Below are 27,080 nucleotides of genomic sequence, written 5' to 3'. Positions count from 1 at the left end.
CTTTGCCCCAGCCAGGCATGGTGGCTCACACCTTTAATCCCAGCACTTTGGGAGGCTGAGCTGGAAAGATTACCTTGAGGCCAGGAATTCAAGACCATCCTGGGCAACATAGCAAGACCCCTGCCTCTACAAATGTCCCTTTGCAGGGAGGTGGGGTTTTTCCCTCCCCCTCCCCTCCCCTCCTCTCCTCTCCTTTTCTTTTTGCATCTAAAATAGTGACCCTTATCGTTCTTGTCTGGCCTCTTATTCTGTTTTGCTCTTCCTGCATAGCGTGTCCTCCTATACATGATTCTGTGTGTCAATGTATTTATTTACCATCTGCTGCCTCCGACAGACTGTCATCTCCACCAGGGCAGGAATTCTTTTTCTACCTATTCTCTGCTGTGTTCCCAGTGCTAAGGCAGTGCCTGGTGTTGGCACATAGTAGTTGCTCAGTAAATACACTTTGTGCTGATAAATGAATGAGCAAATGAGTGAATGAATGGCAGGAACCCCTGGACCCCTTGCTCCCTGGGGGCACTGGGCACCGGAGGAGCCTGATGGGAGCTGAGAGCTGAGAGGGCCCTCATGGTGCAGGTAGTTCTTACCTGGATTCCCTGTGGGTGGAGGCACCAACAGGAAAGAGGGTGGCCAGCTCCGTGAAGTCACTGGATGCCCTCACCGATTCTCCTTACAGCATCCCCTCCCCCACCTCCTCGGACATTCATTCTTCCATTGCTGCCCACTGCTCGTTAAGCAGGATGTGCTCTGTCTCTTGAATCTTCTCTGAAACAGGCTTCTCCCAGCTTGTAGGAGAAATGCCTTGCAGGTGAAGATGGCGAGGAGGTTGGCCCTGAAATAGCCCAGCCCCTTGAAGAGACAAATGGGGAGGAGCGTCATTCAGGTGCTTCTCTGGGAAATGAACCAGGTAGGCCTCTCTCTGAGGGGCAGTGCTGACCACTCAGAGGCGGCGGTCCCTGTGGAGAAAAGGGAGAAGGAGTCCTGAATCTGGGCCCTGCAATTGCCTGTGCATTTGGCCTCAGGGGAGTTGCTTAAACTCTCTGTGCCTCGGTTTCCTCATCTGCAGAGTAGGCATCATGCTATCTAACTCAAAATGTACAATGTTACACCATGGCTTGCAGCTTCCAATGCCTGCAGGGGCTGGGCAGGTAGCAAGACACGCGAAAGGTGTTGAGGGATGGGCAACATGTGAGCCCCAGCCCCTGTATGGGGGTGGCCACTATTCAGTCTTTGCCATGCAGGAAGAGGGGCTCAGAAAGGCCAACTGTGCTGATTTTGCTTAAACCAGATTTTGCTTAAAGGTGAAATTTTCTTATTTTTAAAAATGACAGCACATTCAGATTAAAAGCATTAAAAGGGATACATGAAATCTGTTAACAAGTTTGCAACCTGTGTTTCAGCCCAGATATAGAAGGGAAACTGAGGCAAAGAGAATAGGAGCTGGTCACCCAGAAAGATAGAGAGGGAAGCATTTGTTAAGGGAGGGCAAGGGACAGACAACCCCCAATCCACTTTTGTTTTGGGGAACCAGAAGGCTGTGGCTGCCTTTAGAACGGTTCATACTGAAACACAGAGACCTCCTTCTTTCCTCCTCTCTCCCATGACGAGGGATGGTGTCTTAGTCCATGTGGGCTGCTGTAGCAAAAATACCATAGGCTGGTTGGCTTATAAACAAGAGAAATGTATTGCTATTAGTTCTGGAGGCTGGAAATCCAAGATCAAGATGGCAGCAGATTAGGTGTCTGGTGAGGACTTGTTTCCTGGTTCATAGATGGCACCTTCTAGCTATGTCCTCACATGGTGGGAGGGATAAGGGATTTTTCAGGGGTCTCTTTTATAAGGGCACTAATGCCATTCATGAGGGCTCCACCCTCACGACCTAACCACCCCCCAAAGGCCCCACCTCCTAATACCATCACATTAAGGGCGAGGAATTTTGGGGGGACACAAACATTAGACCACAGCAGATGGCATGGATGGGATTGAGGGAGAGAAAGTGTCAGAGCTGACATAGAAGTTTCCATTCTCTTTTTTGTCCCCCTACTTGGTGACTAAACAACATTTCTCCAATCTGGTTGGGGTGGGAATCTGGTGGATGGGGTAGGTAGGAGTGAGGTCTTCCAGCCTGGCTTGACGTCCTTTTTCCAGGATAATGTTCATCTTAACATAACCTACTTCAATGAACATTCAGCCAAAAGACAAAAGGAAGGTATTGCTGGGTAGTGTGCAGCCACTCTGTCATAGTATTTTTTTTTAAATGAACACAAATTCCTTGACTGTCTTCTTGCTGAGAGGTGAGGTCTATGTCCCTCTCCTCCCCCCACTTGAATCTGGATGAGTTTGTGACTCACTTATAACCAAGAATATGGAAGAAGTGATGCTGTGTGATCTCCTTATGCCTGGAGCCTGTGAGCCTCTCTCTGAGAAGTCCAGCGCCCCTGAGCCCACCATGCTGAAGAAGCCACGTAGAGAAGCCCCTGTTGACAGAGAGCCGGCATCACCTGCCAGTCACCAGAAGTGAGCCATCTCAGACATCCAGCCCAGCTGAGCCTTCAACTGACTGCTGCCCCAACCAACATGTGAACTGCAACTGCATGAGAGACCCTCAAGTGAGAACCACCCAGCTGAGCCTTTCCCAAGTTCCTGGCCCACAAAACCCAGAACAAATTAAAATGAGTGTTTTAAGCCATTAAGGAGCAGGGTAATTTGTTACACAGCAACAGTAACCAGGACACATTCCCAAACCTAACTAGGAGGAAATTTTCTCTTGATAAAAATGCTGATTTTTTTATTCATCCTAGACCTTCATAAGTCAGAATCATCTGTGGATAAGGTGTAAGAATCTGCATTTTTTTTTTTAAGGCAAGCTCTCCCACCCCAGGTGATTCAGATGCACAGCCAGCTTTGGAAATTTAAGACCTTGGAAGAGAGTCACATTGCCTCTCTGAGTCTCAGCTTCCTTGTCTGTGAATTGGGGAGGAGTGAGGGTTGGTGTGAGTATCAAAGAAGACGCTGCAGGTAAAGTCTTTAGGGCCAGCCAGGCGTGATGGCTCACGCCTGTAATCCCAGCACTTTGGGAAGCCAAGGCGGGCGGGTCATGAGGTCAGGAGTTCAGCCTGGCCAATATGATGAAACATTGTCTCTACTAAAAATACAAAAAAATTAGCCAGGCATGGTGGCAGGTGCCTGTAGTCCCAGCTACTCAGGAGGCTGAGGCAGGAGAATCGCTTGAGCCCAGGAAGCAGAGGTTGCAGTGAGCCAAGATCACACCACTGCACTCCAGCCTGGGCGACAGAGCAAGACGCTGAAAAAGAAAAAAAGTCTTTAATAAGGCCAAGGCATACGGAAAGGACTCGGGATTGTAATTGAATAATTAACTGTGGACATCAGTATCGTTGATACCAATACTGTTGTTTTATTGTAACTACTTCACTATCATGGGTTGAATAGTGGCATCAAAAAGATATGTCCAGTTCCTAACCCCTGATGCCTGTGAATGTGACCTTATTTGGAAATGGAGTCTTTGCAGATGTAGTTAAAGATCTCAAGATGAGTTCATCCTAGATTTAGGGTGGGTCTTACATCCAATGAAGAGTGTCCTCATAAGATATAGAAAAGGAGAAGAAGACCACATGCATACCCACAAGAAGATGGGGGCAGAGACTGCAGTGAAGAAGCCACAAGCCAAGGAATGGCTGGAGCCACCAGGAGCTGAAAGAGGCAACGGAGGATCCTCCCCTGGAGACTTCAGAGGGGGCATGGCCCTGCTGAGAACCTTGATTTTGGATTTCTGGCCCCCAGAACCATGAGAGAATAAATTTCTGTTGTGTTAAGCCACATAGTTTGTAGCAATTTATTACAGCTGCCCTTGGAACCTAAAGCACCACTGTTCAGCAGGCACCACACCCAGCACTGGAAACGCCAAGGTGAGGAAGGGGTCCAGTGTTTCCCTAGACACAATGTCCTCCAAAGCAAGCTCTATCCTGTGACCATTCACAGAAGGGACATGGAGTCACAGTAATGAACATAGGTGTCTATGGCTTCCACCAAACCTAGAGAAGCCTTCCTCAAGTGGGCACTTCTTCCATCACTCTCCAATGAGAACCAGGAACTCGAATGCTCAATTCTAACTCAACGGTGGATCACAGGCTCTTTGCCTTCTGAGGCTGACCTGAGTGTAGCCATAGAGCTTCAAGAATGGAGACTAGAATGCTATGAATTCGTCCACTCACCAAATATTTCCAAAGGACCCCTTCTGTAAGAGGAACCATGCCAGGCACAAGGTCCCTGCCCACACCAAGCCCAGCGCCTGGAGGAGGCTGTGGACCAGTGCACGGACAGTCAGGGTGGGAAGGCAGCTGTTGAAGAGGTAGGGTGGTGCAGTGGTTAGGATTCTGGGCTCTGGAGCCTGCCTGAGCTGGGATTCCAGCTTTATCACTTCCTGACTGTGTGGCCTTGGGCAAGCCACTTAACCCTTTTATGTCTCTGTTCCCTCATCTCTAGATGGGGGACAATAATTACACCACCTTCAGAGGGTGATGCTTGTGAGGACTAAATGAGAAAAACCAGGCAAGTACTGAGCACAGTTCCTGGCACAGAGTAAGTGATGAATAAAGGCGTCAGGTGATGAAGAAGGCTGGAGGTGGGTAGGAGAGATTGTTCTGGCAGGGGGAATAGCAAGTGCAAAGGCCTGGAGGGAACACAAGGATGGCAGGTTTAGGCACCAGATGGCTCTGGCAAGCCAGAGCCCAGAGGACAGAAGGTCCTAACCTAGTCTGGGTCACAGCCCAAACTGGGAAAGCCAAAATCAGGAAAATGCACCTAGTACTCACCAAATACCATCCCTGATTTCAGGAAGGTCTTGGACCAGGATTTACCAACCACAGCTCTATTGACATTTTGGGCCAGATAATTATTTGGGGTGGGGACTGTCCTGTCCATTGTAGGATGTTAGCACCATCTTTGACCTCCACCCACTAAAGGCCACTAGCACCTCCTGCCCCAGTTGTTATGACCAGACTGTCTCCAGACATTGTCAAATGTCTCCTGGGGATACAATTACCCTTGGTTGAGAACCAAAGCCCTAAACCATCTCTCTCAGATCCTGAAGCCTGGGCCACCTGCCTCTTTCCATCTCTCCTGAAATGTGGCTACCAGATATGGGATGGATGCTCCTCTTGACTGTGCTGGCCTGGAGAAGCCTGGGCAAAGGAAAGAGCACTGGAAAAGGAGTCATTTAGGAGCTTAAGGCACTCAGAGAACTTACTAAAATACCAAATCTCAGGTCCCTCCAGGGGACATTCTAGGGTTTTATGATTTGGGATTTTATGATTTATGGATTCGAGCAGTGCAGCAGCATGGAGATGCGCTGCCTTGCCTTCAAGTAAAGCCTCCTTGCCCCGCTGCGGGGGTGTATTCTGTGGATAACTTCCAGCTCATCTGTGTTTGCTTCCTTCAAGGTCGTGCTTTTTCTGGGCTGCCCCTGGCCAGTGGCTGAGCAAGGCCCTGGGAGATGAGGGCATGATCTTTAGGGTGGCACCTGGCCAGTGAGCATGGCAGTGGCACCAGGGCCATGGTCATTTCTGCCCAACTCAGGACTCCTCAAACCACCTTTGATCTGCAGCTCCCCACTGGGCTGGCAGAAATGTATCATATCTGCACATTTGTGTTCTGACCCGACCCCATGCCCCATCCTGCTTCCTCCCTTTGTTTTTTCCAGGTGTTAGAGCTCAGCAAACCCTTTGCACTTCCAACTAGCATAGATGCTCAGGGTAGAGCCTAGAAATCTGAGTTTCAAAATTGTTCCCCAAGTAAGGCCATTGCTGAGTGAGGTCTGGGAGCCTCCAGGCTACACAGTCTCCCAGTTCTCTGCCAGTGCTGACATTCTAGGGTTTTATGATTTGGGAAAAACTTGATTTGGCCTGGGGGTGTGTTTGCATGGGTGCAATAAACCATGCTGTCACGGGTTTTATGGTTTCCTTCTCCGGGCACTGCTGGCAGTGAGTTTGAAAGGCTTCCCACCTGAAGAGGGAGAAGAGGGGCTTGTGTTGTTCTGATTCGAGTTCCCACCTAGAGGAAGGGGTATCTCTAGGTCCTGTCACTTTCTCATTAGAAAGAGTCAGGAGCCACCATTGTACCCATTTACAGATGAGGGGAAAAGTATAACCTAAAGGAAGGAATAAGGACATCAGAGTCTGCAGATAGTTTGTGGTGGACTTTAAGATAATCACTTACTCTCCCTGAGCCTCAGTTTCCTCATCTGCAAAATGAGGCAGTCAGTCATTCATGAACTTTATTGAGTCCTTACTGTGTTGAGCACAGTTATCAGGAATGAGGATTCAGCTGTGAATAAGACAAGTAAGATGGGACACATGTCATGGACTTTGCATTCTAGAAGGGAGATGGGCAATAGACAGATGAACAAATAGTTTCAGATAGGGTGAGTGCTATGAAGACGGAGAAATGGGGTGATGAGGCAATGACGAGAACTGGGGTGAGGGTGGGCAGTAATTGGACGACAAGAGACAGCGACAATTAAAATGAGACCTCAAGGATGAGAAGAAATTAGCCACTGGAGGAGCTGGGGGAATGGTGTTCCCTCTGGAACAGCAAGTGCAGAAACCTAAAGTGGGGAGGGAACGAACTTGGTGTGGGAAAGGAACCTCCCAGAGGTGCAGGGGGTGAAGGGATGAGGGTGGAGAGGTTCCCCACTTCCATGAGGACTTCAGCTGTTACTGTCCCTGAGAGGGGCAGCTCCTGGAGTTTGCAGCTGAGGAAAGCCATGGTGAAGCTCACTTAGAAAATGACTAAGGCTTACTTAGGAGCTAATTCACTTGAGCTCACTTAGGAGAGGACTAAGCCTCACTTAGGAGCCTCCATTTTTAGGATAAAGGACTTGCCCAAGGCCACAAAGCCTACCACCCCAGCTTCTTCTCCCAGTCACTCCCCTCTAGCACAGGAGAAGGCACACCAGGCTGGGAAGTGCAGAGGCAGACCCCAATACAGCAGGTGTTCCTCCAAGCAGGCCAAGCTGGGACAGAAGGGGTGACAAATCAGCCCCACAGAGCAAAGCACATGGAGCACTTTGAGGACCTGGACTGCCTCTGCCCAGCTCTGGGCCACGTGACCCCATGGTCACATGACCAGCTCTAACTACCCCTCCCCGTGGAGGGAGATCTGGGCTAATTGCCAGGGAGACTGGGATTATAAATTGTGTGGGGTTGGACAGAGGGAAAGTAGAGGCTGGCATGTAGCTTTAAATAGTTTTCTCCAACTCCGAGGTTTCCGTTTTGTTCCTTAAGCTTTTGTAACCCACAAGCTTTGCTATCGCCAGGGAACTGCGCCTGAACTCACTGGTGAATTGGAATTTTTTTCTTTCATTATTTTATTTACTTATTTTCCAGTTTTATTGAGGTATAATTGAAAAGTTAAAATGGCACATATTCAAGATGTCCAATGTGATCATTTGATATATGAATACACTGCAAAATGATTACCACAATAAAATTAATTTTTTTAGTGGCCACTCTGGGCAAGGGAGGTACAGTTCCTGGTTTTGAGGCTGTTGTTTTGTTTTGTTTTTGTTCCTGGGAAGCTGCACCCTCCATGATTGGACACCTGCATTACTTGGGAAGCTTTTGAACGCTATGACTTCTGGTCTCACCACTACCCCTCCATTTCAGGCTTTCATGGGTTCAGTTCTGGATGCTGTAACAAATTCTTCTCTCTCTTCCCAGGTGCTAGCCAGGATCACTCCCTCCGAAGTCACCCCAGAGGGAGGGCCGGAGGGAGAATGAAATGAAAGAGAGAGGGAGAGAAAGGAAGGAAGAGAAGGAGGGAGAATGGAAGGATGCATGGATTTGGATGTATGGGTTCCATTCCTTCTATCCTGGCAAATGCTTACTCATCCTTCAGTGTCCATCCAAAATGGCACCTCTTCTTGGGCACCATCTCCAGAGTCTCCTTCAAGCAGGTAGCTACATCCCACAAAACAACCACCCATCTGATCATGCAAGTGTGTGGGGGAATGAAAACCAGCCCAGGAATCTGAGATGAATGTTTTGCTTCTTGCTCTGCCACTGACTCACAGGGTACCCCAAGCAAGTCCCTTCACCTCCTTGGTCTCAGTTTCTCCATTTATACTACTAAGGCAGTGGACCTGATGGCCTCAAGTCTCGACATTTTTATTCCCTGAAGAAACTCTTTGTGCTGAGTGGTCTTCTTCTGCCCTGACATCTCGCCTTTCAAACGCTTGTCTCTTCTCACCCCACCCACCACTTAGCATGTGCTCTTGGAGAACACCCAGGACTCAGGGTCTCTGCACACATCATGAGTCCAGCTCAGCATCTGAGGTGGAATCAGAGGAAAGGAAGGCGAGTGGGGGGAATAGTCAGTATTTTGGCAAGCTCATCATACCTTCCCCCTTTGTCTAGAAACTTCAATCCAATTTCCCTTTGAAGGCACTACCTCCTTCCCCCAGTCATAAATGAGTGCAGGTCTCAAGCCTGGACAACCAAATGCACAGTGATTGGTTCAACTCTGGACCTGTGACTCAAGCCAGACCAAGGGAGTGACATGCAGGGCTTTGCCTGGAACTATTCTGAAAGGGGCACTCTCTTTCTGCTGGGCTACTGATAGTATGTGCATCCATGATAGGAGAGCCTGCCTGATAATGAAGCCAGTAAGAGAAGAGCAGAGCCAAGAGATGGTGGGAGAGCAGATGCCTGAAAATATCATTTGAGCCCCTGGGTCCAGCTGCACCTGAAGCCACCACTATCTCCTGAACTTCGCAGTTTCTTGAGTTGATAAATACCCTTTGGCATTAAGCCAGATTGAGTCTTAATGCATATAGAAATAAGAGAAATGAAAAAAGAAATGAGAAAAGATATTGAAAAGAGAGACGGCAGAGAACTGATTCTCTACTAGAGCCTCCAGAAGGAATCAACTTTGCCAACACCTTGATTTTGGACTTGTGGCCTTCAGAACTGTGAAATGATAAACATCTGTTATTTTAAGGTACCTAGTGTGTAACATTTTGTCATGACAGCCCTAGGAAATGAATACAGCGAGGAAAATCCCACCAGCACAAAGGCATGGAGGTGCCAGGATGCCTCCTCTGCCTGAAGAGTAGATGTAGATGAGGCTGGAATTGTCCATCCTAGCTGCCCAGACCCACGTGCCTTTGTTTTATGTAGTTACAGCACCTATGATACATATTTGCTACCATGTATGTCACTATGAACCTCCTCTGGAGGACAGAGAAGTCACATGCCTTAATTATTCCAACACAAGCTTGCGTGAACAGATAATCATCACTGCGAGTATATTGTGTGCCTGCTAAGCACCACGCCTGAGATAAGCATTTGCTATGGTTTGAATGTCCCCTCCAAAGCTCATGCTAAAATTTAATTGCCATTGCAACAGTGTTGCAAGGTGAGAAGTTTAAGAGATGATCAGGTCATGAGAACTCTGCCCTCATGAATGGATTAATACCATTATTGCAGTAGTGGACCCCCCTTTTCTCTTGCTGTCTCTCATGTTAGCTTGTGCTTCCACCTTTCACCATGGGATAACACAGCAAGAAGCCTCTCACCAGATGCTGGCACCTTGCTGTTGGACTTCCCGGCCTCCAGAACTGTGAGAAATACGTGTCTTTTCCTTATAAATTACCCAGTCTGTGGTATTCTGTTATAGTGGCAGAAAATGGACTAAGACAGCATTTTGAATACATTATCTGTCTTATTAAAAATAATGTTTTTACCCAGGAACATAGATTCAAGTTGCCCTGAATATAGATTATCTCCCTACATTATCTCTTTTAATCCTCACCTATTAGGTAGATACCGCTGTTATCCCCAGTTTGCAGGTAAAACCTCAAGCTCCCAAAGAACTGCAGCATGGAGGAAAGTAAAGCCAATAGCTACCATGTTGAGTAGTCCCCTTTACCCATGGTACAGTACAGCACGCTAAGATATTCTGAGAAAGAGAGAGGCCGCATTCACGTCTTTTATTGCAGTATATTGTTACAGTTGTTCTATTTTATTCGTTATTGTTGTTAGTCTCTTTTTATGCCTAATTTATAAATCGAGCTTTACTACAGACATGTGTGTATAGGAAAAAACAATACGGATGTTCCTCAACTCACAATAGGGTTATGTCCTGATAAACCCTTCATTCAGTTGAAAATATCTTTAAGTTGAAAATGCATTTAATACCTCTAACCTACCAAACATCAGAGCTTAGCCTAGCATACCTTAAACATCCTCCAAACACTTACACTAGCCTACAGTTGAAAAAAAATCATCTAACACAAAACCTATTTTATAACAAAGCATTGAATATCTCATCTCTTAATTTTTTTTTTTTTTTTTTTTTTGAGACCGGCTGGTCTGTTACTCAGGCTGGAGTGCAGTGGCGTGATCATAGCTCACTGCAACCATGAACTCCTGGGCTCAGGCCATCCTCCCACCTCAGCCTCCTGAGTAGCTGGGATACAAGTGCGTGCCACCACACCTGGCTAATCTTTTAATTTTTATTTTTGTAGAGACGAGGTACTATGTTTCCCAGGGTGGTCTTGAACTCCTGGCCTTAAGTGATCCTCCCACCTTGGCCTCCCAAAGTGCTGGGATTACAGGCGTGAAGCACTGTGCCCGGCTTCTTCTTGTATATTGAATACTGTACTTAAAGTAAAAAATTGAATGGTTGTATGGGTACTGTAAGTATGTTTTCTGCTGAATGCATATCACCCTCACACCATTGTAAAGTCAGAAAATTATAAGTCTAACCATCATATGTTGGGGACCATCTGTGTATTACTATCCATGGTTTTAGGCATCCACTAAAAGTCTTGAAATGTATCCCCCTCAGGTCAGGGGAACTGCTGTAATAATAAAAACAGCTTGCACTTCCACAAGATTCGGACGTGCCAGACAGTGGTGTAAGAGCTTTTCATGCATGTTAATTCATTTCACACTCACAGTAACCTGATGAGGGACTTACTATGATTCTTCCCATTTTACAGGTGAGGAAACAGAAATAAAAAGACACTAAGGGCTTGCTCAAGCTTGAGCTGGAATTTGCACCCAGGCAGCCTCACTCCAGCTGCCTCTTATTTACTGCAGGCCTGTCGGGTGCCAGGCACTGTGCTGAGCATTCTACATATTTCCTCCTCCCAGCCTCTCAGTGACCAAGTGCAGAAACTGTTGTGACCATTTCATACTGAATATTTGAAGGATAAGCAAGTGATCGTGGCACACAAAGGGACACTTACTTTGGTGCTTCCTTCATCCTTATTTGGTTTTGGACATGTTCCCTGCCTAACTCACCAGACTCCCCGAGGGCATGGAACATGTCTAATGGAGCCTCGGATCCCGCATGTATTGCACAGTTCCTGGCACACAGTAGATGCACATGTTTCTTGAACTGACCCATCATCTACATGCCCTCTTGCATGTGACATGTCCTGGGAGGCCTCCTCGTCTCATGACTGCCACAGCCATGCTCACTGCCCTGGGCAGCAGAAGGCAGAAGGCTAGTGAAGCGATTTGGCTGAATTCACTGCCTCCCTCTTGATGGAGGGGCCGGGGTGAGGAGGGGGAGGTGGCAGCAGGATCCACTCCAGTGGTGCCCGGATAGACCTATATATCACCCAGTACAAATAGAGCCACTCCAAGAAGTATTGAGCGGAGTGCAGGCAGACAGTGCGAGGGAAGCTGGCCTCCTCGTCCATCGTGCCGCTGCTGCTGCCCAGGGGTGAGGACCATGGTGGGGCCCCTTGCAGGTGCTCCCACAGAGCCCCCTGCCCCTAGATGCCCCCTCTGCAGATGGGTGGAGGATGACAGTTGCATAGGGATAGGATCTGATTGTATAAATCTCCTTTTGTGGCCCTGCCTCTCCTGGATCCAAGCAGGAGGGGTGGTGGGCAAATAGAAAGTGACAGCAGGACATTTATTGTTCTGATGGACCAATAGGGAAGCCGGGGTGGAGGCCAGCGGGGCAGCAGATAGGTCAGTGTGGTCGGTGGTACTTACGACCGATAGGATCTAGATGAGTCCAAGACGGATGACTGCAGAGACAGCCAGCCCCCACCACAGCCCCATCAGTAAGCCTGTGGGTAGGGAACAAGCTGGACAGCCCTCTGCAACCTGGCACAGATGGGTGGAAGGTGTGGATTTTCACGCCAGGTTGGGGAAGGTGGATAAAAGGGTGGCAGTGGGAACAGCTTGGGTGGCTATCTGGGGAGAGGACAAGAGACCCCTAGATACATACTGTCTCTTTCACGTTCTATCTTTCCATGTCTCTGCCTCTGTCTCCTCGTCTATGTTTGGTTTTCCTTTTTCTCTCTTGTCACTTTCCTTCTCTTCCCTTCATTCCTCCTTCTCTTCCCCTTTTCCCTTCCCCTTCTCTCTCTCCATCTCTTTCTGCCTCTCCTTCCCTCCCTCTCTCTCTTCCTCTGTTTTTTCTCTGGGTGTGGATGTGACTTTCTTATTCTCCCCTCCTCCTCCCTCCTCCCCCACCTCTCCTCTCTCTTTTTAGGTATTCACTACAGCTAGCATTTACTGGGTGTGTGCTTTGTTCCGGACACTGTTCTGAGCTCTTCACACTTATGGGCATTCATTCCTCAATCCTCACACAGCCAGTGGGGCAGATATTGCTCCTGGCTCCTGGTATCTCTTTCTGAGGGCCTTGTTTGCATCTGGACCCAGGATGCTCATGTGTGACTTTTCTGGAATCCAAGCACATTGTGGCTGTTAATAGTGATGATGATGATCATGATAATCGTGAAGATAAAAAATTATCAAGCATTTTCTCTGTACTAAATTCTTTATGTATACCATCTCCAGGAATCCCCTGGGCACCTCCAAGAAGTAGGCATTATTATCCCTACTCTACAAATGAGGAAACTGAGGCCGAGAGAGGTTAAATGAGTTGATCAAGGTCACACAGTTGGTAAAACATGAAGCAGGGCTGGAAACAAGGTCTTCTGGAACTTCACCTCACTGATCTGCTACGGGAGGGAGTCTGGGAAGCCATAGGAAGCCCAGTCAGGGCTGGAACTCTGGTCTACAAATCATCCCTCCCTGGGAACCTGGCTCAGGGGCCAGCCCCATCACTGTCTCAGCAGAAACCACTGGTCATCTTAGCTATAGCCTTTCACCAAGGAAGAATGCCTGAAATCATATCCATGCCCAGGAAAGGCTGAGAATTACAGCTGAGCTTTCCATCAAGATGGCTGCTCTTGACTCAGATTGGGTCAGAAATTAAAATAGCAAATTCAAGGTTATAACACTTTGATCATGGCTCACATACAGTTCTTCTTTAACAAAATCCCTAACATGGAGTAATCAATATTTCTGAGGCGTGTGCCAGGTCAACACCCTTCTTCACCTCACAGTCCTTCAACCCCTAATGGAGAAAGCCCATGGGAGCCATGTTGGTGTCATGTGACCCTGCCTCCCAGGCTGATTGGATCAAGGGTGATCACCTGATCCAAGATGGGCTAATCAGATCCTCTCTCACCTGAAGTTTGGAATTGGGAATCTAATCTTTTTTCTTTTTAATTTTTTAAAACTATCACATAAAATAGTTTTATTATTTTTAAATTATGTAAATAATACATGCTGATAGTAAAAAATATTCAAACTTTTACATAAAAATGGAAGGCAATAAAAATTACCTGAAAGCCCATCATCCTGTTGGCCATTTATATTTGGTGACCATTCTTTCATTCATTTCTTTGTGTATTAACTCACACACATATATCTAATTTTACATAAATGGAATTTTAAATGAATGGGCTCATGTCACATGTGCTGGCTTAAATATGGTCAATTTTTTTTCTTATAATAGAGGTTTTTTTTTCTTTATTCCTCCCTCACACCCTCTCTCCTCACTTTGTCCTCTTCTTTTTGCGTACCTTCCACTTCCTTACCCTCCCCCACCCCAGACCTAGCCCTAATAACCAGTTCATAACCTGATGTATATTTTTTCGTGGTAAGCAGCATGATGGTCTGCAAAAGAGATCGATGTGGAACCTGTGAGTGTTTCCTTACATGGCAAAAAGGACTTGCAAATGTGATTACATTAAGGGCCTTGAGATGGGGAGGTTATCTGGATTATCTGGTCCTAATGTAACCATAAGTAACCTTATAAAAGGGATGCAGGAGGAGTCCACCTTAGGGAAGAAGGCAATGTGAAGACAGAAGGAAAAAATGCAATGATGCAGGTATGAGCCAATGAATGCCAAAGCAGCCTCCAGAACCTGGAAAGAGCAAGGAATGGATTCTTCCTTGGAGCCTCCAGAAGCAATCAGTCCTATCAACATCTTGCTTTTAATCCTACAAGGCTGATTTTAGATTTCTGACCTCCAGAGCTGTAAGAGATAAAATTTGTGTTGTCTTTGGCCACTTAGTACATGGTAATGTTTCACAGCAACAATAGAAAACTATTACAAAGTTTAGTACCAAGAGTGGAGTGCTACTGTAACAAGTACCTACACATGTGCAAGTGACTTTGGAATTGGGTGATAGGTAGAATCTGTAAGAATTTTGAGGCACATGATAGAAAAGGCCTAGACTGCCTTAAACAGACTGTTGATACGAATGTGGTTGTTCAGCACTTTGGGCTGCTGAAGTGAATGGATCACTTAAGCCCAGAAGTTGGAAACAAGCCAGGGCAACATGGCAAAACCCCATCTCTACAAAAACTACAAAAATTAGCCAGGTGTGATGGGACATACCTGTGGTCCCAGCTACTTGGGAAACTGAGGTGGGAGGATCACTTAAGCCTGGGAGGCGAAGGTTGCAATGAGCCAAGATTGTGCCACTGCACTCTTGGGTGGGTGACAGAGTGAGACTCTGTTTCAAAAGAAAAGAAAAGAGGATGTTAAAGCTGTTGCTGGTGAGGGCTCCGAAGGAATAGTGGACCATGATGGAGAAAGTCCGTATCATCTTAAGAGAGTATCTAAATCATCAAAAACTGTCTGATGATAGAAATATGAATACTAACGATTCTGCCAAAGAAGGCTCAGAAGGAAATAAAAACATTTTTGGAGAGTAGAGGAAAGGGGATACTTGTTATATAGTGTAAGAAAGCCTAGCTGAATTCTGTCCTGCAATTATGTGGAAGCCAGGACTTGCAAATGATGAATTTCTATATTATAGCTGAGAAGATGTCCAAGCAAAGTTGTTGAAAGTGTAGCCTGGCTTCTTTTTGCTGCTCGAAGTAAAGTGTGAGAGGAAAGAAAAATTCAGAGAACTATTAAACAAAAAGGAACCAGGACTTGAAGATTTGAGATATTATCAGACTATTCGGGTCGCAAATGATGCTAACATTAGTAGATTCACTGTCAGCAAAGCGTGCTCTGGAGAGGAAACCAAGGGTATGGCTGGAAAGCACCTTACTAGTGCCTCAGAAAGACCCAAAGGTCACAGCATTGAGTCACATACAGGGCTTTTGGAGGGATTAAACACGTGACTTGTTGATGATTCCCTCAGCCATCTCAGCAGAAGACAGGAATAGAGATGAGACGATCCAGGAAAGATTTGTGGAGGAGCCTCTTGTCTAATGAAGTGAATCTCTGTGACATGCATGGGAAATCCACAAGGTTTCTGAGACTGCTATACCAGCAGAAACACTGTCACCTTGGACTAAGAGGGACAGAGAGATGACAAACTGAAAAAGGCTATCTGTCTCTCAAAATTCTACAGGCAGGAAATAGGCTGATGGTAGTAGTACTCAGCTGAAAACACGCTATCATTTTTTTAAATAAAGTAAAGAAAAGAAAAGAAAGATGGCTGGGTACAGTGGCTCATGCCTATAATCCGAACACTTTGGGAGGCCAAGGCAGGAGGATTGGCTGAGTCCAGGAGTTAGACCAGCCTGGGCAACATGGCAAGATCCCATCTCTACTAAAAAAAAAAAGGAAGATGACTCAGAAAGCTAAGTCAAGTGCCCGAATGGCAGCAGCAACAAGAAACTAGTACACCTTCCAGACTTCCAAATGAATACACCTTCCCTTGTCCATGTTCTGATCACCACATTAAATTATCTGTTGCTGACTGAGGATATGTAAACTCAGCAGGTGCAAGGTGACCACATTAAACCGTATGTGTAGATCTAAGTAGTTGTAACTGGTATGGAGAAGCCTGGAGAGAGAGAGAGAGAGAGAGAGACAGAAAGAGGTTGGGGGAGAGGGAAGACCGGGGAATACAGAAGAGATGCTCAGTGCATGGGGTCCTGAAAAACCTCCCCTTCTCTGCTACTGGGGACTCAAGAGCCAGCTCTCCTTCCTGTCCTTGGAACCAGCACACACACTGTCCTTCTCAGTAGCCAAGAAGTTTGCTTCCTTCTCTTCCAGGGTTCTCTTCTAGAGTTTTTGAGGAAAAAGGTTTTGCAACAGGTCTTCTGGATCTACTAAGTCTGGAACTATATATCCAGGTGATGTCAGCTTCTAACTGTTCCTCCCAGGAAAGTCTACAGTTTCGGAGGAGCTGTCATCCTCTACAGAGCTGGCCCAGTGGAGGGCTGATAAGGGCAGAGGGTACACTCCCCACTCTACCAACCCCTCTACCTTTAGATTTCCACCAAGCCAGTATATCAGTCTGGCCAGTGAGTCAGAGTTCATCAAAGGGCTGTGTGACCTTCAGAAAAATACTTAACCTCTCTGGGCCTCAAATTATCCATTTCTGAAATGGGCATTATAATAGTGCCTATCTTATAGCATTGCTGTGAGGGTTAGTTAACAAACTAACAGCATGCTGTGAAAATGCTTAACACAGTACCTGGCACAGAATAAGGGCTCAATAAAAGCGATAATAATATTAAATATTAGACTAAGGAGTTGGTTACTATTTCACTCATTGCTGCTGCCTTCATTCACAGCTGCTAGTCCATCAGAATAGTTCTCTTTTTTTTTCCTTTTTTAGTCAAGGTCTGTCTCTGTGGCCCAGGCTAGTGCGCAGTGGCATGCTCTCAGCTAACTGCAACCTCCGCCTCCTGGGCTTAAGCCAACCTCCCACTTCAGCCTCCCAAGTAGCTGGGACTACAGGCATACACCACCATGCCTGGCTAGTTTTTTGTTGTTGTGTTTTTTGTAGAGATGGGGTTTCACTATGTTGCCCAGGATGGTATTAAACTCATGAGCTCAAGTGATCTGACTGCCACAGCCTCTCAAAGTGCTGGGATTACAGGCGTGAGCCACCATGCCTGACCCATCAAAATAGTCCTTATTAAGCACTGGCAAGGGGCTGAAAATCATCTGTTGTATGTTTAACCCCAAGACCGCTTTTCAAATTGAATGTAGGAGATTCCCAGCCTCTTCTGGGGTCATAGCAATAAGGCCAGGTGATCACTGCCATGTGGAACTGGCTCTTTTCACCAGCTTAGATTTGCCACTTTCAAATCAGTGGATCTCATCTCTTAGCCACCGATTAAAATCACCTGGGAGTTTCAAAATAATGCTAATACCTGTTGACCTTGAATATCTGGGCTTGTGGCCAGGGCACTGGTATTTTTAAAAGCTTCCCAGTTAGGGTTGCTAAATTTTTTAGTGTAAGTATATCCCAAATTTTGCATGGGATATACTTATATGCTCCTAATTATTCATTGTCTATCTGAATTTCTAATTTAACTGGCCATCCTGTGTTTTTATTTGCCAATTCTGGCAACCATATGCCCAGAAAATTCTGAGGACCCAGTGACGATAGGGTAACACTGGGGTCAATGACATCCTTTGCAATTCAAAAAATCCAAAGAGCTAACTCTCACAGTAAACTGAGGGCTGGGCTTCAGCGTCCATACTGCGGTTGGAGGGCAATTTTCTCACCACTTGTATGGGCATACTAAGGCATACCACTCTGAGAGACCCCCAAGAGAAGTGAGAGTCTGGCACTCAAGCCTGTCTGCAGATATCCTGCCTCTGCTACACCCACCCGTGTCTCTTCGCCACGGCTGTTCTACACATCACATCCATCCCCACAATACAATGCACTTCTGTGTGCTGTAAGCAAAACCCCTCTTATTACATTTTGTAAGAGTCTAATTTATTTGCTTTAGGTCTAAAGTCCACCAGGTCAGGGAGAAGACCTGTCTCGTCTTCTAGTCTTCTACTGTATCTCAATACAATGCCTGGGACAGGAGAAACACCCAATACATATGGGCAGAATAAATAAATGACACAGTTCTGGGGTGGCAGCAGATCAATTTCCTGGTCTGTGTCTCTTCAATGGACAAGTCGATACATCTCTGCAGCTCCACGTGTAGTCCATGGACCAGGCCCATTCTCATCACCTGGGAGCTCATGAGCAACGCAGCATCTCAGTGTCCCAGCCCAGACATCTGCATCAATTGAATCCAGTTCACCACTCGCTTGAGGGTAATTGCACATAAGTCTCCAAGTCTCAGTTTCCTCAGCTGAAAAATAAAAGGTAATAAAGCCCTTTACTGCCTCTTCCTAGGGCTGTTGCCCGTATCAGGTGAGAGAATGGACTGGAAGGTGCAAACTTGAATATGCTGTTTACAAGATGGCATCATTCCTGTTAGGAGTGGTTGGAGGGTTATAAATAGTACCCTGCTTCCTCAACTTCCTTTCTAGCTAACCCTCTTCCTCTCTTTGTTTCTGTGCTCCCAAGTTCCCAGTCCCTAAATAAAACCCAACTTCCCCTTCCTGCTTCTCCTGCCCACCCCTCCCCTTGGAGTCTCTCATAGCAGGCAGAATTGTCCAGGTGCTTGTCAGTTTTTGTGGCTTGAAACAAGCTTTTGCACGTGTCTGTCTGAAGGAGGTCAGGGTGGGAGGTGTCTAGGGGGTGAGTGGGACCAATTCAAACAGGCTCAAGTCCCCCGCGTTCGGTTTTGTCTTGTTGCAAATGTGTCGTTTGATGCAGGCCTGATCAAACATGTCCCTGAGCTGGAGGATGTGGGGATGGAGAGAGGAATTAACATTTTTCTCTCTGCTGAGCCTGCCGGCGTCCCGCCCCCTCCTGCATTCGGCCTCATGGGGATAGCATCCAATTATAGATGGACCTCAAAGTCCAGCGTCTGCCTTCACATCCCGCACCAGCTCCTGAGGTTTTCAAAGGAGTGAGCTAACATCTAATAATGTTTTCGCCATACTGAGCTGTGTGCTGGGTGCTTTACAAACATTTTTATGGGGTTACTGGGGGAATAAAATGAAACACAGGGTTAATGCATTTCCTGAAATCGAAAATTCCATCAACTGTAGCTTTGCCCCTAGATTTAATAACAACCACATTAAATGTATAAGTCCACTGCTTTCTGGCTACTTGAAGGGTGGTCCATGAACCAGCAGCATCCACGTCACCTGAGAACTTGGGAGAAGTGCAGAATCTTGGCCTCCACCTCAGACCTCCCGAATCAGAATCTGCATTTTTAACAACACCCCCAGGGCATTTTTGTGCCCTCTGAAGTCTGAGAGGCACTGGATTAAAAAACCTATTTTGATTTTGGCATCACTAAAATATGGGGGGAAATGCATGTTTTGGAATCAAGAACATGGGGAGGTTTTCGTTTCAAATGAGGAAATTGAGGCTCAGAGAGGCAAAGTTACTTGTCCAAGGTCACACAGCTTGGAAATGATAGAGCCAGATCTCCATGGGCCATGCTGTCAGAAGCTTCAAAGGGAGAGATTAGGAGTGGCCGCAGCAGAGGAAGGGACGAGGGAATTTATCCCTCTGATCTTCCCACCACACTACACTTTACTCCACCCCTCAAGTGGAGGACATCATTGTCATCAGTGATAATCAATACGTGTTTTTTGATGTCAGCTGAAGATAGTTACCAAGGACCAGCTGTGTATTCTCAATCACCTTGAGAGACTGGCCTTGCCAACCAGTATGAGACTGGCTGTGAATATTTCCAGGTTTTATAAGATGCTTTGCAGAGCTTTCATGTTGATGATGTTGGTGCGCCATATTGTAATTAGCAAATATTGGGCGATCATCTGCATGGAAGAGCTTCCTGCTTGCCAGGCAGATCTCATTTATGTGTCACTCCCTCAGAGAGGCCTTTTCTGACCATGTATGTGGTCTCAGTGTGGTCTTTGTCTTTGTCTAGCACATCACCGTGTCTTAACTCTTGGTATGGCACTTGGCATTGACCGACATGATGTTGCTTATTTGACTTGTCTTTTGTCTGTCTTCCCTAGCTGGAATATCAGCCCCAGAAGGTCAGGGATTCAGGCTGGGTGCAGTGGCTCACTCCTGTAATCCCAGCACTTTGGGAGGCTGAGGTAGGTGGATCACCTGAGGTCAGGAGTTTGAGACCAGCCTGGCCAACATAGTGAAACCCCGTTTCTACTAAAAATACAAAAGAATTAGCCAGGCATGGTGGCGGGCACCTGTAATCCCAGCTACTCGGGAGGCTGAGGCAGGAGAATCGCTTGAACCTGGGAGGTGGAGGTTGCAGTGAGCTGAGATCATGCCACTGCACTCCAGCCTCAGATACAAGAGTGAAATTCCATCTCAAAAATTAAAAAAAAAAGGTGGCGGGAACAGGGATTCCATCTGCATAGTTTACCACTAGATCCCCAATGCCTAGAAACGGCCTGGCACACAGTGAGTGCTCAATAGATATGTACGTCAATGAATGAATAAAGGCATTTGTTGGCTGGCTGGCTGGCTGGATAAATGGATGGATGGAGGGATGGGTAGATAAATAGAAATCAATGGATAAATGAATGTATGGAAAATTGATAGGCTGGGTGCGGTGGCTCATGCCGGTAATCCCAGCACTTTCGGAGGCTGAGGTGGGAGGATCACCTGAGATCAGGAGTTCAAAACCAGTCTGGCCAACCTGGCAAAACCCCATCTTTACTAAAAATACAAAAATTAGCTGAGCGTGGTGGTGTGCACCTGTAATCCCAGCTACTCAGGAGGCTGAGGCAGGAGAATTGCTTGAACCTCAGAGGCAGAGGTTGCAGTGAGCCGAGATCGCGCCACTGCACTCCAGCATGGGTGACAGTGAGACTCCATCTCAAGGGAAAAAAAAGAAAAAGAAAGAAAAAAAAGAAAATTGATAGATAAGGGTGAACGGATGGATGAAAACTGGATGGATGGATGGATGGATGGATGGATGGATGGATGGATGGATAGATGGAAAACTGATGGATGAATAAGGATGGATGGATGGATGGATGGATGGATGGATGGATGGAAAATTGATGGATGAATAAGGATGGATGAATGAATGAATGGATGGGTGGATGAATAGATGCATGGATGGATGGAATTTAGATAGTCTGGGGGTTTGGGAAGGGTTTGCTTTCCCATTCTAGACTTTGAATCTCCAAAGGAAAGTTTCCAATGAAAATCACTTTAAAATATCATTCCCATCAAAACTGAAACAAGGCAAGTCTCCTGAAAGAGGAAAAAAAAATTAAAGTAGCATTTACCTGGCAACAATGGCTTATCTCTGATCTTCAAGCAAATAAGGTATTTTGAAAATCAAAACAAATGAAAGTCATCTCCTTCTTTTCTGCTCTGTGTTTCTCTCCTGTGGGAGGTTGGGGTTCCCCTAAAATTCAATGAAGCTGAAACTGAACATTTTCCTTCCGGACTTTTGCTAGCTTGGGGATAGTTCCAGACTGACGGTCACCATGTTCCCACTCCCTCTGAACCAGCACTGTCATTTGCCCCTAGGGCATCTTAGTACAAATTAGAGAAAGGCTTCCCGTCTTCCAGGTGGGCACAACCCTGGGCCTGGGGCAATGGCTTGGTAAACAGGCCGCTCCCCCTCACTAGGCATCTCCTTGGCCTAGCACCTTTGTTGCAGGGACCAACCTGCCTGTCTGTATGTGGCAGCCTCTTCTGACCCCCAGGACTGGTTTGTTTCAGTCTCAGAGGCTCTGAGCCACCGGTGGCTTTGCCACATCTTGTGGGTCCCAACCCAATCTTTGTAGATTTATCTTTGGTCATTTCTTGAACGAAAACTCACTCACCAGGTTAGAGAGAGTCTGTTTTTTGTTTGTTTTTTGTTTTGTTTTGTTTTTTGTTTTTGTTTTTGTTTTTTGAGACGGAGTCTTGATCTCTCACCCAGGCTGGAGTGCAGTGGCACGATCTCGGCTTGCTGCAACCTCCACCTCCCGGGTTCAAGTGATTCTCCTGCCTCAGTCTCCTGAGTAGTTGGGATTACGGGTGTGAGCCACCATGCCCAGCTAATTTTTGTATTTTTAGTAGAGATGCGGTTTCACCATGTTGGCCATGTTGGTCTCGAACTTCTGACCTCAAGTTATGCGCCTGCCCTGGCCTCCCAAAGTGCTGGGATTATAGGCATGAGTCACCACGCCTGGCCTAAAAAAAAAATCTGAAGTTCTTAGTTTTCTACGCAGCCAACAGAGGAATCCAGCAAAGGGCCCTCTCAGCCCATCCTCTTCTCTATCTGTCTCTGTCTCCATCTGTTTATCTCTGTTTCTGTCTCTGCAATTAATTCTGTCTCTCTCTCTGCGGCATCCGTGGGCCTGGTGCCTCCTCCTGTCCTGGCCCAAATCTGCCTCTCCTTCTGAACTGCTGTTTCTCAGAGTCTTTCCAGGAAGGACCCCTTGTCCTAGAATCATCTGCAATTAATCTGTCTCTGCAATTAATTGTCACAGTATTCAGCAATAACAACATCCCAAAACCCTCAGCGATGAGGGCTCCACCAGGGGGCAGTCTGAATGATGAGATGCAGCCCCCTTCCCACCGCCCTGGGGACAGGTGTGGATAGATGGACCGACCAGTGTCTCTGCCCACCTGAGGATGGTCCTGAGGACTGTGATCGGGATCCAGGCTTCAAAGACAGGGTAGAGAATGCAGCCCAGCCGTGGGAAGCACGTACATAGGACTTAGACCTGGATTCAGGTCTGCCACACTGGTTCAGTGGATGTGAGTTCAGGCAAGCAACGTGACCTTCCAGACCCTCTGTTTCTTCTTCTGTGAAACAGGAATAAAGCTGCCTATATTGCAGGGGTGTGAGGATGAGATATAAAGGGCTGGGGTTGGTCTTCTAATGGGAGCCTTTTGAAAAGTGGAGGGCAGGGTTAGCAAGAAGGATGTGTAGGCAGCTGACCTCAACTAGTGACGAGGACTTGTTGCTACAAGTGCCAGGAGCCAGAGGATGCTAGGAAAGGGGAAGGCATGGCAAGATGCCCCTGGGCTGGGCATTTTCCCCATCAATGGGTGGCAGCATTGGTCATCTGAGGTTAGAAACACCTTCAGGCCACGTCTTGTCCTCCATGGCCTCCCAATCAGAAAGAGCTCAGAATTCAGATTCAGAGCCCGTGGGTTCCAGTCTCAACTCACTTGCTGGGGCCCTTGGGTTGGCTACTTCAGACTCAGTCTCCCCAACTGCAAAATGGTGATGAGAAGTCCCCCTCAAGGAGCGGCTGTGAGGATGAAAGGCAAGGGGGGCAGAAGCACTCTGGAAACCTTTACTCACTGGGAAGGGCTTCACGATGTGGGTGAGCACTTTATACATTGTAGAGTGCTTTATCCACTGAAAAGGACATTACAAAATTCAAACTTTTTGACTCTGGTCCCTGTCTGGCCCAAGTCACCTGACAAACCTCCTCTTGGGGATTTGTGAGTGCTCAGCTGGTCTAGCTCTGTGGATAGGATCCACAGGCTTGAGATCTTGGCAGAGGAAGACCAGATGGCTGGAAGGGCAGGGCCCAGCACTGGGAAACCACTGGCTGGAGAGTTCCTGCCTCCCACCCTGGGGTGGGGCTCCGCTGCATCCTTGGGTCCTGTGCAACCTCCTGTCCTGGCCCAAATCTACCTCCTCTAAATTGGTGTTTCTCAGAGTGTTTCCAGGGAGGACCCATTGTCCCAGAATCACCTGCAGTGTTTGGTGGAGCTCGGGGGTTTACTCTGCAGATTTCTGGTCTTCTCCTGAACCATACCCACTGAATTGCCATCTCTGGGGATGGGGCCCTGGAACCTGCATTTTTTTGAGAAGGAATATTGTTCTGTCTCCCAGGCTGGAATGTACTGGTGTGACCTCGGCTCACTACAACCTCCGCTTCCAGGGTTCAAGCACTTCTCATGTTTAAGCCTCCTGAGTAGCTGGGATTACAGGCACATGCCACCATGCCCAGCAAATTTTTGTATATCTTGTAGAGATGAGGTTTCACCATGTTGCCCAGGCTGGTCTCAAACTTCTGAGCTCAAGCAATCCTTCCGCCTTGGCCTCCCGAAATGCTGGGATCACAGGCATGAGCCACTGTGCCCGGCCTGGAATCTGAATTTTAACAAGCTCCCTGAAGGGCCCTGGTGCTCGATGATGTCTCAGAATCATTAGGTGAGCCCCTGTCCAAGGTGTTGCCTGTCCCAGTGCCTGGCACATAGCAGACATCCAACATAGGCTGGTTGAATGAACACCTAAACAAGCAAAACCTCTACAGGCCTCGGTTTCCTCATCTGTGAAATGGGAGGGATAATCATCTCTGCCTTGCCCACTATTTTTTGAGGTGATTTAACTCACTTCATGCTTTTGAGGTGATACACCTGATGCTTTTGAGGTTGAAGTGTGGCCAGAGTAGGAACTCTCCACAGAAAATGACATGAGAGATGGAAGGTACACAGGGTAGAGAGAGAGAGAGAGAGAGAGAGAGAGAAAGTGCTTCATGTGAATAAGCACCAAGGGAAGCAAGCTGTGGCTGGAGAAACCTAGTGATGCTCCCTGCACCTGAGTCCCTGGAAGGATGATTTCCTGCCCACGAATGATCCGCCTTAGTTTGGGGTCCCCCCAAAAGCAGATCTTGACACAAGGACTTGGGTGCAGGTTGTTTATTTGGGAGGGGAGAAAGTCGGAAAGTGAGGCAGAAAAGGGGACAACAGTGCAGTTTTTGTTAAGGCACAGGTTACTTACAGGGTGTCAGTCCATGGGGACCCTCAGAGGAGCCATGCAGATCCCGCCTCAGAACTTTCCCACTGAGGGACATGGAAGTTGTGGCATTTCTCCACCTACTCCCATTGCTTTTGGAGACATTAGATCCCCAGCATTTCCTGGCTGCCTTGTGCACCTTGGTGAAAACCTTTGGCCAGAAAAGCAGGAGGCTGCGGGCACATGGAGGGGCGTGGGGGCAACTGGCAGCTCACGGAATGTCCTTGCCAGCTGCAAGTGAGCTCTGAGCTCAGCAAGGGGATGTGGGGCATCCCCAGCCTCTGTTACTCTCTCATGGTGTGCGCCTGGCCAGCCCCGCTAAGCCAAGCCAGATCCGCCCTTCAAAACCAGCCCCCAGCCCTCCCAGCCTCTAAGGCTTCTTCTCCATCCACCCTCACCTTCACCATCTTCCCTTTAAAAAGTGGCAATAATTTGAATCATTTTGATGGCTTTAGGTTACAAGTGCTAACAAAAACTAGGAGGGAGAGAAGGAGGGAGGGAACGAAGGGAGGGAGGGAGGGAGAGAAGGAAGGAAAGAAGGAAGGAAGGAAGGAAGGAAGGAAGGAAGGAAGGAAGGAAAGAAAGAAAGAAAGAAAGAAAGAAAGAAAGAAAGAAAGAAAGAAAGAAAGGAGGGAGAAAGGGAGGAAGGAAGGGAGGAAGGAAGGGAGGGAGGGAGGGAGGGAGAAAGGCATTCAGTACCTCCCATGTGCACGGCACTTTCATATTTGTTATCTCATTAAAACCACTATCATGAATCTATCCAGTAGGTAACATCATCCACGTTTTCTAAAGACAAGAAAACTGAGGCCCAGAGAGGTGATGTCACTTGCCTAAGGTCACACAGCTAAATAGCCCAACCTTGGGCTTTAAAACGTGTGTTCTTTCCTGCCTTCTCCCATTGCCCCCTCTGGATGTTTACTTATTTGCAGGTGAACACTGTCAGTCCTCAACTAGATCCTGCTGCTCAGGGCACGGCCAGCAACCTCGCAGCCCAGCAGCATCAGCAGCTCCTAGAGCTTGTTAGGAATGCAGAGTCCCCGGTCCCAGAGCTGTTGAATCAGAATCTGCATTTTAATGAGGTCCCCAGGGCATGTGTGTGCATGTTAAAGGTTGAGAAGTGCTGTCCTAGACAGTCTTTGAGGAAGAGGACAGCATCTTCCTTTTATTTCTCATATTCCAGGACAGCAATTTCTTGGTCCAATGCAAATGTTAAAAAAAATAAAAGTGATTAATAAATGCCCGTGGGTCAAAGACTGATTCCACGTGGCTGATGGGGAGGCTCTCTGGTTAAACATGAACCTCACAAGCCTGTGCGCCTGGACATGGCAGGCCAGGACCGTACATGTGAACCTGGTCACATTATTGGATGTCTATTGAGCAGTAACACTGTGTGATGCATTGCACGGGGCATAGATTTGTGTGTCTGCTGGGCAGTGACCTGAATTCAGTGCTGGGTGGAGTGCCGGGTGCATTGGAGGAGATCAATAAGCAATTATAATTATTATTACCATTAATAATAAATGCTACATGGTCCGAACAAAAGAAGCTGCAATGTGAGATGAGTGCCTGCCTCGGAGCCCTTCACACCGAGCCCTGTGCAGTTACGGAGCTCCTCTCTTCATGGAGGAGAGCGGGGAGGGCAGGTGGGGTTCTGGCAGTCCCTGCTTCTGTAGCATGTGGATTCACAGCATCCCTGGGAGAGTGGGAGAGGCCAGAGGACCCACAGGTAAAGCAAGTCCTTCTGGAGTTGGTGGAGGTCAAGGTGTTGGTGGTTTATGAAGAGACTCCAGAAGATTCCCTTGGATGGGCCAGCTCAGAGGACCCCACTGCCCCCTGGCCTGGGGAAGAGCTCATTGCTCAGTCCCCGATGCAGAGGCCTCTGCACACCCTCTTGGAGACTGCTGCCCTTGAATGCATGCATTGCATGGTGGCTGCATCACCTAATGGTGAGGCACACAAGCTTAGCAGCCAGGCCACAGAGATTCCAATCTTGGCTTCATCACCTATGAGCCATGTGTCCTCAGACAAGTTGCTTAGCCCCTCTGGGCCTCAGTTCACTCATTCCCAAAATGGTTATAATGACAGTGCCCATCCCACGGGGCTTCTGTGACAATTGAAACAATGGGCATAAAGCGCCTTGCACATAGTGACCATTCCAATGTTCACCATCATTGTTCACTTTCCTGTGTCTTGTCCCTCACTGAAAC

General features: G+C 47.4%; 1 long non-coding RNA gene across 1 annotated transcript in view; it reads left to right on the top strand.

Annotated features, from left to right (window-relative positions):
• Positions 1-10,139, top strand: part of LOC134732159 (uncharacterized) — a 29,120-nt gene extending 18,981 nt beyond the window's left edge. The window contains exon 3 of the long non-coding RNA XR_010115044.1: positions 7,737-10,139. This is a non-coding gene — a long non-coding RNA (uncharacterized lncRNA). The remainder of the gene's footprint in view (positions 1-7,736) is intronic.
• The last annotated feature ends 16,941 nt before the right edge of the window (positions 10,140-27,080 follow it).

This window comes from Symphalangus syndactylus, chromosome 13 (assembly GCF_028878055.3).
Source record: "Symphalangus syndactylus isolate Jambi chromosome 13, NHGRI_mSymSyn1-v2.1_pri, whole genome shotgun sequence".
Taxonomy (NCBI): Eukaryota; Metazoa; Chordata; class Mammalia; order Primates; family Hylobatidae; genus Symphalangus; species Symphalangus syndactylus.
Note: the sequence above shows the minus strand (reverse complement) of the source record. Positions and strands in the feature narration are given on the sequence as shown.